Source organism: Nicotiana sylvestris, chromosome 8 (assembly GCF_000393655.2).
Source record: "Nicotiana sylvestris chromosome 8, ASM39365v2, whole genome shotgun sequence".
Taxonomy (NCBI): domain Eukaryota; kingdom Viridiplantae; phylum Streptophyta; class Magnoliopsida; order Solanales; family Solanaceae; genus Nicotiana; species Nicotiana sylvestris.
This window is the reverse complement of record NC_091064.1, coordinates 2,996,602-3,009,138: the sequence shown is the minus strand read 5'-3', so window position 1 is coordinate 3,009,138 and position 12,537 is coordinate 2,996,602. Positions and strand designations below refer to the sequence as shown.

General features: G+C 41.1%; 2 non-coding genes across 2 annotated transcripts; both read right to left on the bottom strand.

Annotated features, from left to right (window-relative positions):
* Positions 1 to 5,051: 5,051 nt before the first annotated feature.
* On the bottom strand, positions 5,052 to 5,123 carry TRNAD-GUC (transfer RNA aspartic acid (anticodon GUC)). Its single transcript has one exon. It is a non-coding gene; the product is annotated as a tRNA-Asp (tRNA).
* Positions 5,124 to 5,369: 246 nt separating this feature from the next.
* Positions 5,370 to 5,476, bottom strand: LOC138876638 (small nucleolar RNA R71). The gene has a single exon (XR_011401981.1). It is a non-coding gene; the product is annotated as a small nucleolar RNA R71 (small nucleolar RNA).
* Between the last annotated feature and the right edge of the window lie 7,061 nt (positions 5,477 to 12,537).

Sequence of the window (12,537 nt, the reverse complement as noted above, 5' to 3'; positions counted from 1 at the left end):
AGAAGTACATCAATAAAATCTCTTGGAACGTCATAACATCATTATACCTTTGATTAATATCATGAAATAAACTTTATCAACTTACATATTTTCTGAGACCCATGAACAGACGATAGAATAATAAGACATATGGGAATTCAAGAACATAGGAACCTCTAATACTTCTATGAATAGAGTCATTTATGGAAGTTGTGCATTTGCTCATTTTGTTCGTATCGTATAGATCGTGCCCAAAAGATAGAAGGGATAGCCTTAACACATGTCAATCGCGACAACACGTAACGACGGATCGAAGTAGAAAAAAATCCGTACGATATTCTTGAGAAATATTATACCGTGCTTCCTTAGAATGCAATTAGAATTGCATCCTACGCATAATCGGATCTTGTATGAATTTTTCGAAGCAATTTCACGTTGCTATCACTTGCGTTCTTGGTCACTACGGGATTTGTCTTTGATTACAAGATATCATATTTTGGCTTGGATGAATCATTAATTTTTGGAGTCCTTTTTGATGCATAACTCATGCATCCAACTTTCATAATTGGAAAATATATTTATTCCCAATAGTTGGTCCGGCAATGAGTCCAATATTCAAGTTTGGTTTATTTTGTGCCACCACCTCCTTAGGCTCGATTAGTTAGCAATTTGTTGCCACACTTCCATACCCTCCACGTGGATAGTTGCCCCCTCAATAATTATCCAAATTTCAAAATAATTATCCACAACTTCTAATTAATTGTTAACTTCCATTCAAATCAATAATTACCCAATTATCTACATAATTAAGAATTATCTCAAATTACTTAAAATACCTCTCACTTTTAACACGCCTTATACACCTTACTATCATGGTCATGTGGTACCTTGTACGGAACTAGTCCATAAACACCGAGTATTATAGCTCGGGCCGTATTTTATCCCAAATATCAAACTTCGATGAAACTAATTTTCTTCAATTCGCTTACCCTCTCACCTTCACGAATTTACTTATCACTTGTTTTTAAATAGCATAAATGCTTATAACCTCCAAATAATCTCATTCCCGAACTTACGTCGATTAGCTTATGACGAAATTTTAACGTACGAAAATACGGAATGTAACATCTCATTTCCGAGCTTATATCAATTTACTTAGGGTGTACTTTCACGTAAGAAAACATGGGGTGTAACAATTTCGTACTCAGTCATATTCATTCATTTCATATCATATCTCAGTCTCAGTTATTATTCATTGATACATCATATCATTATTTCAGACTAGTTTTCATGACATTGTGAGCCCGTGAGTGATACTGGAGAGATTGATGACTGAGTGAGGCCGAGAGCCTGATTATGAGTGACAGTTATAGGATCGGGCTGCATGCCGCAGCGGTTATACTGATTTGTGATAGCGTTTGGGCTGTAGGAGCTCCTCCGGAGTCTGTACACATCCCCAGTGAGTGCGGTTGATATTATTGAGGGGTGGATCTTGTCCGAAGTACTTGATACCTGGAGATGGATCTTCACCATAGGGCTGGATTGATCTTCCTCAGTACTGGGTGACTGATAGTCAGTGATGTATATATTTCGGGATGGATCTTCCCTTGGCCGTACGGGTCATATGCGGTACCGAGTGGTTAAGCATTTGAGAGCATGAGCACATGAGGCTGTCAGCATAGTGCATCCCATACAGCATGTGCATTGGCATGTAGAAGTAGAAGAGTTATATTTTTCACATTGTTTAGACTTGATCTACTTTACTGTTTGAAACTATCTATTTAACTTGAACGTATACCTACGTTTCTGCACAGTTATTTCTATTTTAACTGTACCGGTTGAGTTCGTCACTACCTTTCAGTCCAAAGGTTGGACTTGTTACTTACTGAGTTGGTTGTACTCATATTACTCCCTGCACCTCGTGTGCAGATCCATGCGTGTCTGGTCACGGCGGTTGTTGATTGGAGGAGCCAGATCCCGGAGACTATTGAGGTAGCTGCATGGCATTCGCAGACCTTGACTCTCCTTCCTTATCTCCATCTGTATTTCAGTTTTTATTCCCTAAACATTGTAGTAGACTGTATTCTGGTTTAGGCGCTCATGTACTCGATGACACCCCGGTTTTGAGATAGATTGTATCATATTTCGGATTATTCTGTTTTCAAAAAGGCTTTTCTTTAATATTAACTGCTTCTATTTTTATTTTCAAAGTTTTTATCGTGTTGTGATGTTGAGTAGAGGTTGGCCTAGATTCACAATAAGTGTCATCACAATGGTTGATTTTAGATCGTGATAGATAGATGATGTACTTAACATCCCACCACAACTATTGGTGGTTATAGAGAGTTTTACAAAAGTGAAACCAACATACGTATTAAAATTTAAAACTTTTTGCGGAGATTATTTTCTTCACTGCTGTCTAGTACCAACCAAACATCACCTAGCTTAGAGGCAGTAACTTTCTACGTGGACAGTAGGTAAAATACTTTTAATATTCTCTTCATATTGTGAATGATTAAAAAGGGCAGCTTCCATGTTCACGGTCTGGAAAGGCCACAAAGGGTACGATCCGGGCGACGTCAGAAATTTTCCCTAAGGTTCAAGGGTATTTTGAGTTAAAAAAAAGTTATTAAAAAAACTTTCAACAAAGAGTATTCAATATATGTTATATACATTTAAAATTTAATATTTTACTTATATATACAGTGTAATTTTTCGTAATATTTTCTTCGTATTGAGAAGATAAAGCTCCAAAGAATTATAACTATTGCCTCCACATGCAATTGATCTCATCTTTGAGAATTCACATGAATTTTCAAGAAATATTATTACAAATTTACAATAATGACAATAAGTTAAGTACTGCATTTTTCTTCCAAAAAAATAAGTGAGTCAACTCTCCTCCAAAATTAAAAATAGAAAAAGAAAAAAGACAACCCTCCTACCAAATACACGCTAAAACCTAGTTAAGTTGAGCCATTTAAAAAAAATTGGAAAACCTACACAGTATAAGCGCCTTAAAAAATAATAACAGACAATATATATATATATATATATTATATATAATCAATATATATTTTTTGTATATTGATTAGTGAATGTAATTACTTTTTGCTGACAGGCCAAATGTATAACTTACCTAAAAACATTCCATCTACTGATCACTTGTTTAACAACTTTTTTAAGTTTTAATGCAGAAAAAGTTCAAGAAATAAGTAAAAGACATACCTTATATTCTAAAGAGATTGCGACATTTCGAATTTAAGAAAATAATATTTGACTATAATTTTCAAAATTTATACGTCTTGTAGATTTTTTTAAGTGTAAATATTATGTCTAAAAAGTTAATCAGCTATCCACGTCAAATATTCCATTTATGTTTTGATCGGAACTGACGTTTGATTAAGGAAATATAATAAAAGATTAAGACGTGGAAACAGTAACTAAAACTGAAATGAAGAACAAGAAAATAAATTATTTCGAAGTACTTCGTACGGCATTATAAAACATTAAAAGCTTTTTAAAAGAAGAGACGTAACAGTATGGGAACAAAGTCAACTGAATAAACAAATGAACTTATGTTAAGCTTATAATCAACTACTAATTTCTTTTGTTATATTTGTTTGTTCCATATATTACTGTTTGCAATATATTTGTACAGAAAAAAAATTGTAATCACAAACAACTATAAAGAAAAAAAGATTTTATTGATAAACATTGCGGGTTACAATCCTGTTTATCCCTTGATTCTTCCTCCGGATTGTTGATAATAGGCTAGATTTATATAATTTGACGATTGTTTATGCCCCAACTTGATTATGTTTCACTGTGATAATATAGTTAAATGATGATAAATTGGCTCTAATTGTGAAGTTCACACGTTGCAAGGAGTGAGTAGCATGAGAGGCCTTAAAGCTGTGATTGGAGCTAAATTGAAGCAAGAAAAGCCCCTAAGAGCCGAGCACGTGGGAAGACGAGAAAAAGAAGAGATGAAATGAAGACCTGGACTAGCGCGGCCACTAGCGCGTCCATTAGCGCGACCGCGCTAGCCCAGATGGTCGAGGCAGAATGGTAGGGCATATGGGCGGTCACTAGCGCGACCGCGCTAGCCCAGTTCCAGAAGAGTAAATTGCAGGGGTAAAACTGAAAGTTCGGGGGCAAATCCACTTAACCTATAGAAGGTCTAGCTCGCCCAAGAGATCATTATCAAGGTTTTAATAACTTAGTTCAAGGCAAGGAGAGGCAAGAGGCAAGGAGGATAATTCAACATCGAGTTCTTCCTTTCTTCCTTTTGTTTTTACGATTTGTGATGAATTTGAATATTATTATGATGAACCCTAGTATGAGTAGCTAAATATTTAGTCTAAGGTTTTAATGGAACCTATTGAAGGATGAACTTCTTGTTATGTTAATATAGTTGCCTGGTTTAATCTCTATTTATTCAACTACGTTCTTGTTGTAGTTAATTGACAGGATCCTCGATTAGTTGTACGTATTTAGTGTGCATAACTCGGGAGAGAGTGCATATTTAGGTAATTGTTGAACAACACCACTCCCAAAGTATATGAGGAATCAATAACTGAGGGTTTAAAGGCGGGTTTAGGGATAACGAAGCCTTGGGTGCAATCTAAAGTGAGCTGTAATAAATAAAGCCAGCTAGCGTATCTCAGGAGAGTGCGTCTAGTAAATTATTTTTATTACTCGGGAGAGATTTACGGTAATAAGAGTGCTCATGATTGATAAAGACGATTAGGCAAATCTATGTGAAACATAACCGAAAGGGAATCCATCAATAGGGGAAATCATAACCTTAGAACCTTCTCTTAATTGTTTACAACTTAATCATAGTTAATTTTCAGTTGCTTATTTACATTCATTCTTAGTTAGTAGAAACATCCTCAATTGTTATTCAGAACATTTGAGAAGTTGATTCCGTAGAATTTAGTAAGTCTAACGAGAGTAATTGATAGGTTAATTCCTTGTGGGTTTGACTCTGGGCTAAATACTCAAATTATATTTGCAATGTCCGCGTGTCCTTTTTATAAGGCATAGTTGGCCTGATCAAAGTTTGGCGCCGTTGTCGGGGATCGAACCCGGGTCACCCGCGTGACAGGCGGGAATACTCACCACTATACTACAACGACATGCTGCACTTGTTGGAGAACAAGGGACTATTTTTGGAGATACAAGTCGAAGATCCTCAACAGCACTTGAAGAATTTCCTGTCAATCTGCAAAACCCAAAGGCAGCCCAACGTAACTCCAGAAGTAATCAAGTTGTTACTGTTTCTATTCTCAGTGACAGGAGCTGCCCAGACCTGGCTAAACTCACTCCCCATTAATTCCATAACAACTTGGGAGGACAAGTTCCACCCACCCAACAAGACTGCTCAACAAATTGATGAAATTTTGAGTTTTAAACAGAGACCAATGGAGACACTGCATGAAACATGGGAACGTTTCAAAGGGTTGTTGGTTATATGTTCACACCATGGTATTCTAGATCTGATGTTGGGGCAACGGTTTTACATGGGATTATCAGATAGAGTGAAGAACATTGTTGATGCTTTAGCTGGTGGAGCATTTTTGAGCAAAACATGGAGAGAAGTCCAGAGTGTGCTTGACAAGATGGCACAAAATTCAGGATGGACAACCAGGAATGCACCTATCACTCCGTGGTTCACTTAGTGCCCTTAGATCCATCCAACTCTATGGCTGAAAATATGGTCACCTTATTGATACGGATATACTCACCAAAAAGGTGTAAGAGTCAGGGTAGAAGCAGCAGGTACACATCGTAGATACTACCAATGGGGGCTTGTGCACGTCTTGTATTAGTCAGCCAATTGGTAACCAGTGGAATGCAGAACATGATCATCATCACTACCCTAAAGACATGAACTATGTGTCTAATTATGGAGGCTAGAGACAGGGTGGTCAGAATTAGGGCCAGCAAAATTAGCCATACAGGCCAGTCCAGCCACATTTCGACAATGGGAACATGGGAGGTATAAGACCTCCTAACAATATGGCACCTTACCCAAGGCCACGGGCATATAACAATCAAAATCAGCAGCAGGGGTATCACCCTCCTCAGCAGCAGCATGGTGGATGGCAGGAAGATGGGTTTGCTAGACTTGAGGCAATGATGCAGCAGGTTATTGGGTCTAATGCAAAAATTAGTGAAAGAGTAGATGCACATGATTCAACTATCAAGAATATTGAAGTGCAGATGGGCCAAATTTTGATGTCTCTAAACAATCGTCCTCATGGGACATTACCTGCAGACACTCAAATAAACCCAAAAGATCAAGGCCCCAAGCAGCTGATGGCAGTGAGTCTACAGAATGGCAGAGATTTTGACGTGGAGCAGGAGAGGGCTCGAGAAAGCAGATAGGCTGAGACACTCATACCAATGCCCATTGAGCTAGATGAGTCAACGAAACTAACAGAGGTGACAGTCCAGCCTGCCTAGGAAGAACATAACATTCAGATTGAGACTGAGAAAAAAGCTGAGACAGCCCAGGAATAGGTAGTTGAGGTGGCAGATGATAAGGAGCAGTCCCAAATCATTGGGAAGAAGAGACCTCCCGCACCATTCCCTTAGAGGCTGGCTAAGTACCAAAAAGAGGAGCAATATAAGAAATTCTTGGAGATATTGAAACAAATCCAGGTAAATATTCCATTGATAGATGCTTTGAAAGAGATGCCTAGGTATGCAAAAATGATAAAGGACTTGATGTTCCGAAAATTCGATTTCCAAGACGTGGCCACAGTGACTCTTACTCAGACCTACAGTGCAGTGGTGACTAGACCAATTATTGAGAAGCTGTCTAATCCGGGGAATTTCACAATTCCCTGCACCATTGGTAATTTTGCTTTTTGCTAAGGCACTTTGTGATCTAGGGGCTAGCATAAATCTTATGCCCTTGGTGATTTATAAGAGGTTAGGGATTGGAAGAGCTAGACCCATTTCTATGTTGTTGCAGCTGGCTGACAGGACTGTGAAAAGACCCTCTAGTATCTTGGATGATGTGTTGATTCAAGTAGGGATATTTGTGTTCCCTGCAGATTTTGTGATCTTAGACTTCAAGGTGGATGAAGAAATTCCCATAATTTTGGGAAGTCCGTTCTTGGCCACTGGGAGAGCTCTCATTGACTGTGAGACTGGGAGCTCAAGATGAGATTGAACGACGAAGAGATAACATTCAATGTGCAGAAATCTATGAGACGACCAAGTTAATTCGCCAATTGCTCTCTTATTGATATCGTGGATGTAATCGTAGAAACTGATGATGAGATGCTGACTATTGAGGACCCTCTTGCTGCATATCTGATGAATTTAGATGTGGTGAATGGAGAAGAACTGGCAGAATGGGTATTGGCGTTAGAAGGCAGAGGGTTCTGGGATAGAACTCTTGAATTTGAGCCCTTGCACTTAGAAAATAGAGAAACTCCTCCAGCCAATCTATTCATTGAAGAACCATCAAAGCTAGATTTGAAGCCACTGCCCGCCTATCTCAGGTATGAGTTCCTTGGACCTAACTGCACATTACCTGTTATTATCTCATCTAGTTTGTTAGATGTGCAGGCACAACAACTCTTGCAGGCACTCAATGAGTGAAAGACTACCATTGGGTGGACCATGGCAGACATAAAGGGGATCAACTCCGCCTACTATATGCATAAAATCCTACTGGAAGAGGGACACAAACCTTCCAAGGAACATCAAAGAAGGCTGAACCCCAACATGAATGAAGTGGTGAAGAAAGAAATGATAAAGTGGATAGATACAGGAATTATTTTCCTAATCTCTGACAGTAGCTGGGTCAGCCCGGTGCAATGTGTGCTTAAGAAGGGTGGCATGACGGTGATAAAAAATGATAACAATGAACTGATCTCAACAAGAACCGTCATGGGCTGGAGAATTTGCATAGACTATAGAAAGCTAAATCTAGCCACCCGAAAGGACCACTTCCCACTTCCCTTCGTTGATCAGATGCTAGACAGATTGGCAGGGAGGTCACACTTTTGTTTTCTGGATGGGTACTCAGGGTACAATCAGATCTTTATTGCACCAGAGGACACAGAGAAGACCTCCTTCACTTGACCATATGGCATTTATGCCTTTCGGAAGATGCCCTTTGGCCTATGCAATGCACCCGCCACATTCCAAAGGTGCATGATGGCAATATTCACTGACATGGTAGAGGACATAATGGAGGTATTCATGGATGATTTCTCAGTGGTGGGGAACTCATTTGATGAGTGCCTTATAAATCTAACTCGTGTGCTGAAACAGTATATTGAAACTAACCTGGTTCTTAATTGGGAGAAGTGCCATTTCATGGTACAAGAGGGCATAATCTTGGGGCACCGGGTGTCAAGTAAAGGAATTGAGGTGGATCGCGCTAAAGTTGACGTGATAGCAAAGCTGCCACCTCCAACTTCAGTCAAAGCAATCAGGAGCTTCCTTGGGCATGTCGGTTTCTACCGGAGATTCATAAGAGACTTCTCAAAAATCGCCAATCCTCTTTGTAAGTTGTTAGAAAAAGATCACCCTTTCTTGTTTTCTGATGATTGCAGGGTAGCATTCGAGGAGTTGAAAAAGAGGCTAGTCACAGCACCCATCATTGTTTTCCCCAACTGGGAGCAACCGTTCGAACTCATGTGTGACGCTAGTGACTAAGCAATGGGGGCAGTACTGGGACAGCGGAAAGACAAACTAATGCATCCAATCTACTATGCTAGTAGAACTCTGAGTGGAGCCCAGGTGAACTACACTATGACTGAAAAGGAGATGTTAGCTGTGGTGTTTGCTTTTGACAAGTTCAGATCATACATGATTGGCTCTAAGGTAATTATATACACTGAGCATGCAGCTCTCGAGTACTTGATTGAGAAGAAGGAGTCTAAGTCATGCCTGATTCATTGGGTGCTACTACTTCAAGAATTCAACCTCGAAATTCGTGACTATAACGGAACAGAAAACCAAGTCGTTGACCATCTACCACGACTTGAGGGAACTGAAAACTCAGTTGAGGTTGAGGATATTCTGGAAACATTTTCGGACAAGCAACTGTTAGCTACTAGTCTTGAGGAAGTGCCATGGTATGCAGACTTTGCAAATTACTTGGCAAGCGGTATAGTTCCCTATGACCTCTCCTCTGTACAAAAGAAAAAGTTTTATCGTAATTGCCGCATGTATTATTGGGATGAACCTTACCTGTTTCGAATATGTGTTGACAATATGATCCGGAGGTGCGTCCCCGAGATAGAACAATCTTCTGTTTTGCAAGCATGTCATGCATCGGCGTATGAAGGGCATTTTGGAGGAGTCAGGACAGTGGCGAAAGTGCTAGAGGCCGATTTATTTTGGCCAACAGTGTTCAAAGATACGCACCAATGGGTGAAGGGCTGCAATGAATGTCAGCGAACCGAGAACATTTCCCGTCGCCATGAGATTCCCATGAACCCGATTCAAGAGGTGGAAGTGTTTGATGTTTGGGGGATTGACTTCATGGGACCCTTCGTCAGCTCCTTTGGCAATAAGTACATACTTGTTGCTATAGATTATGTGTCCAAATGGGTAGAAGCTGCAGCATTTCCCACTAATGATGCAAGAGTAGTGGTGGGGTTTTTGAATAAGAACATATTCACCCGTTTTGGGACACCGAGAGCTATTATCAGTGACAGAGGCACCCACTTCTGTAATCGAGCCTTTGAGAAGTTGCTAGCAAAGTATGATGTGCGTCACAAGGTGGAAACACCATATCATCCGCATACAAGTGGACAGGTGGAAGTGTCTAATAGAGAGATAAAGAGTGTATTGACCAAGACAGTGAACGCCACAAGAACTGATTGGGCGAAAAAGTTAGATGATGCACTCTGGGCTTATAGAACTGCTTTTAAAACACCAATTGGTATGTCACCATATAAGTTGGTATTCGGGAAAGCCTGTCACTTGCCAGTGGAATTTGAACATAAAGCTTGGTGGGCACTGAAGCAGCTGAACCTAGACATTGAGGCTACGGGCACAACGGGAATCACTGAATTACATGAGTTTGACGAGTTCTGACATCTTGCTTTTGAGAGCACAAAGTTGTACAAGGAAAGAATGAAGAGGTTGCACGATCAGAACATTGTTGAGTGACATTTCAAGCCCGGGAACATGGTACTGCTATATAATTCAAGATTAAGGTTATTCCCGGGTAAGCTTAAGTCACGATGGGATGGTCTGTTTCGAGTGGTTGAAGTATTCCCTTAAGGGGTTGTGGAGATTGCCTCAAAGACAGACTCTCACATATTTAGAGTCAATGGGCAGAGATTGAAACTATACATAGGCATGAAAGAACCAAAGGAAGTGTTAAAGATCCACCTGACAGAACTTCAGAGGTCGAGCGAGCCTTAAATGTGCTTGTCTGCGTCGTGCCGCGACGTTAAATCAAGAGTTGCATGGGAGGAAACCCATTGAATTGTTGTAATCGTCATGCCACGACATTAACTAAGGCGCTGGTTGGGAGGCAACCTAACGATAGTAGCAGTTGTTAATTGTGAGTTTTTAGGACGTGCTAACCAATGCAGGTGACAATGGGCGGGTGATAAGGCCATCGAAAGTGGTAAGAATAGGTGAAAAACATAAAGAAAAAAAAATTCTCCCAAGAGCGCGCTCGCGCTACAGGCCGCTCTAGTGGCCGCGCATATGGGCAAACATTCTGCCTGGGCTCAAAAATATTAGCGCGCCCGCGCTACTAACGCGATCGCGCTAGTGGACACGCATATTGCATTGTGTTCTGCCTGGGCTAGCACGGTCGCGCTCGCACCGCGCTAGTTCCGCCCACATCCGTAAGTTTTGTGTTGTTTTTTTATTTATTTTTTTATGATAATTTTTCTTTAGCAGCCTAAATTACCCCCTTTCTAATAACACCCCCCCCCCCTTAATCCCAAACCCACCGCCCAAATCAAATAAAATCAGAAAAACCTCCCCAACCCCTTCTCTTCAGCGATCCTCTTTCTCCTTCAACTCCCTTCTTCAACAAATTTCCATCTTTTTCAATTTTTCCCCAAGTCTCAAACCACATTCCCTTCTACCTTTCTTCTCTGCTCCCCACCCTCTATCACTACAAGTATGAGTCCCTTGTCCTATTTTTCTATTTTCTTTTTATATTTTTTTCAGCATTTCGTTGTTTTTAGTGTGCATTTATGTAGTTGTTTTTCTTTGTTTTTGATTAGTAGAATTGGTAACATATGTTATAGTGTTTGTGGGTGGTGAGATTGGTGGGGTGTTGTTTCCCTTGACTTGTGATTTTGGAAGATATTGTGGTGGGTTGAGATTGTAACATGTGTGTAATGGGGTATGAGTGTAGAATGTCCACAAGGTGTTTGTATAAATGCCTCAGTGAACGTAATTGTGTAGTTGTGACCACTTATGCGTGTGAAGTCTGAGTAACCGCATTGCGTCACAATTTTGTGTTGGGCTGTGCTAATGTGCTCCCATTTTTCAAACACTATGGCTCTATCTCGGAAATACCGCGCCACAGGTGCCTTTTCTAGCAGCCAAGCTGGCTCGTCAAGGGTGCGCGGGGTAGCCCCTGCACACCCCTTTGATAGTAACAAATTTGTCTCTGCCAAGGTTTAGGACCTCTTTGCGGATAAGGCCTATAGAAAGCCAATTCCGGAGAGGGGTATTGGCATAGGATCGGTCCAGCTACACTGCCCTCACATGTATACTGAGCTGGTGAGGCGAGGGTTGCAAACTTTCATTAACGAGTCGGGCGAGGGCAATGTAATAGTTGTTAGAGAGTTATACGCCAATGTGAAGGAGCATGACAATGGCGTAGTCATGGTGCGCCGAAAGGTAGTGAATGCCTATGTTGAAGCTATACGGACGACCTACCAGTTGCCCCCTCCTGTGGACCCTTATGATGACTATTATGAGGGGTATGGCCGAGGACACACACCGTGGGAGAGGTTCTTTGAAACGATCTGTGTACCCGGGAAGGTGGTGATCTGGATGAAGTATGGTGAGAAACTTCACTCCTCGGCACTAACCTTTGAAGGGAAGTGCTGGTTGTATATTATCAACAATCGTCTGATCCCGTCCCTCAACACTACAGAAGTGAATGGCCCCCGAGCGGCCTTGATTTGGTGTTTCATCAATGGTTACAACTTCGATGTGGCCAAAGTGATCCATGAGGAGATGTTCATCCGCTGTCCAATCAAAAGGTATGGATTCTTTTTCCCTTCTTTGGTCACTAACCTTTGCAGGCAAGCTCGGGTGCCGGAAAATCTGGCGGTGGATGGGCTGGTGCCAAAAGACCGCAAGTTTTGGGCTGACAAGGTAACCACGGGTAAGGAGCCAGCGGCAGCAGGTGGAGAGGATAGTAGTGGCTCTGATGACTTGAAGGACGAGGAGGTTGGGCAGGAGGACGTGGGGGCCAAACCACAGGCCCATGAGCAAAGCGCAGTAGCTGCAGTACCATCTGGCATTGCAACATCTTCTAGAGCTCCCCGGGTGTCCTGTTTCACCGCTTTGGAGCAAGAGATGGTTGGGTTGTGT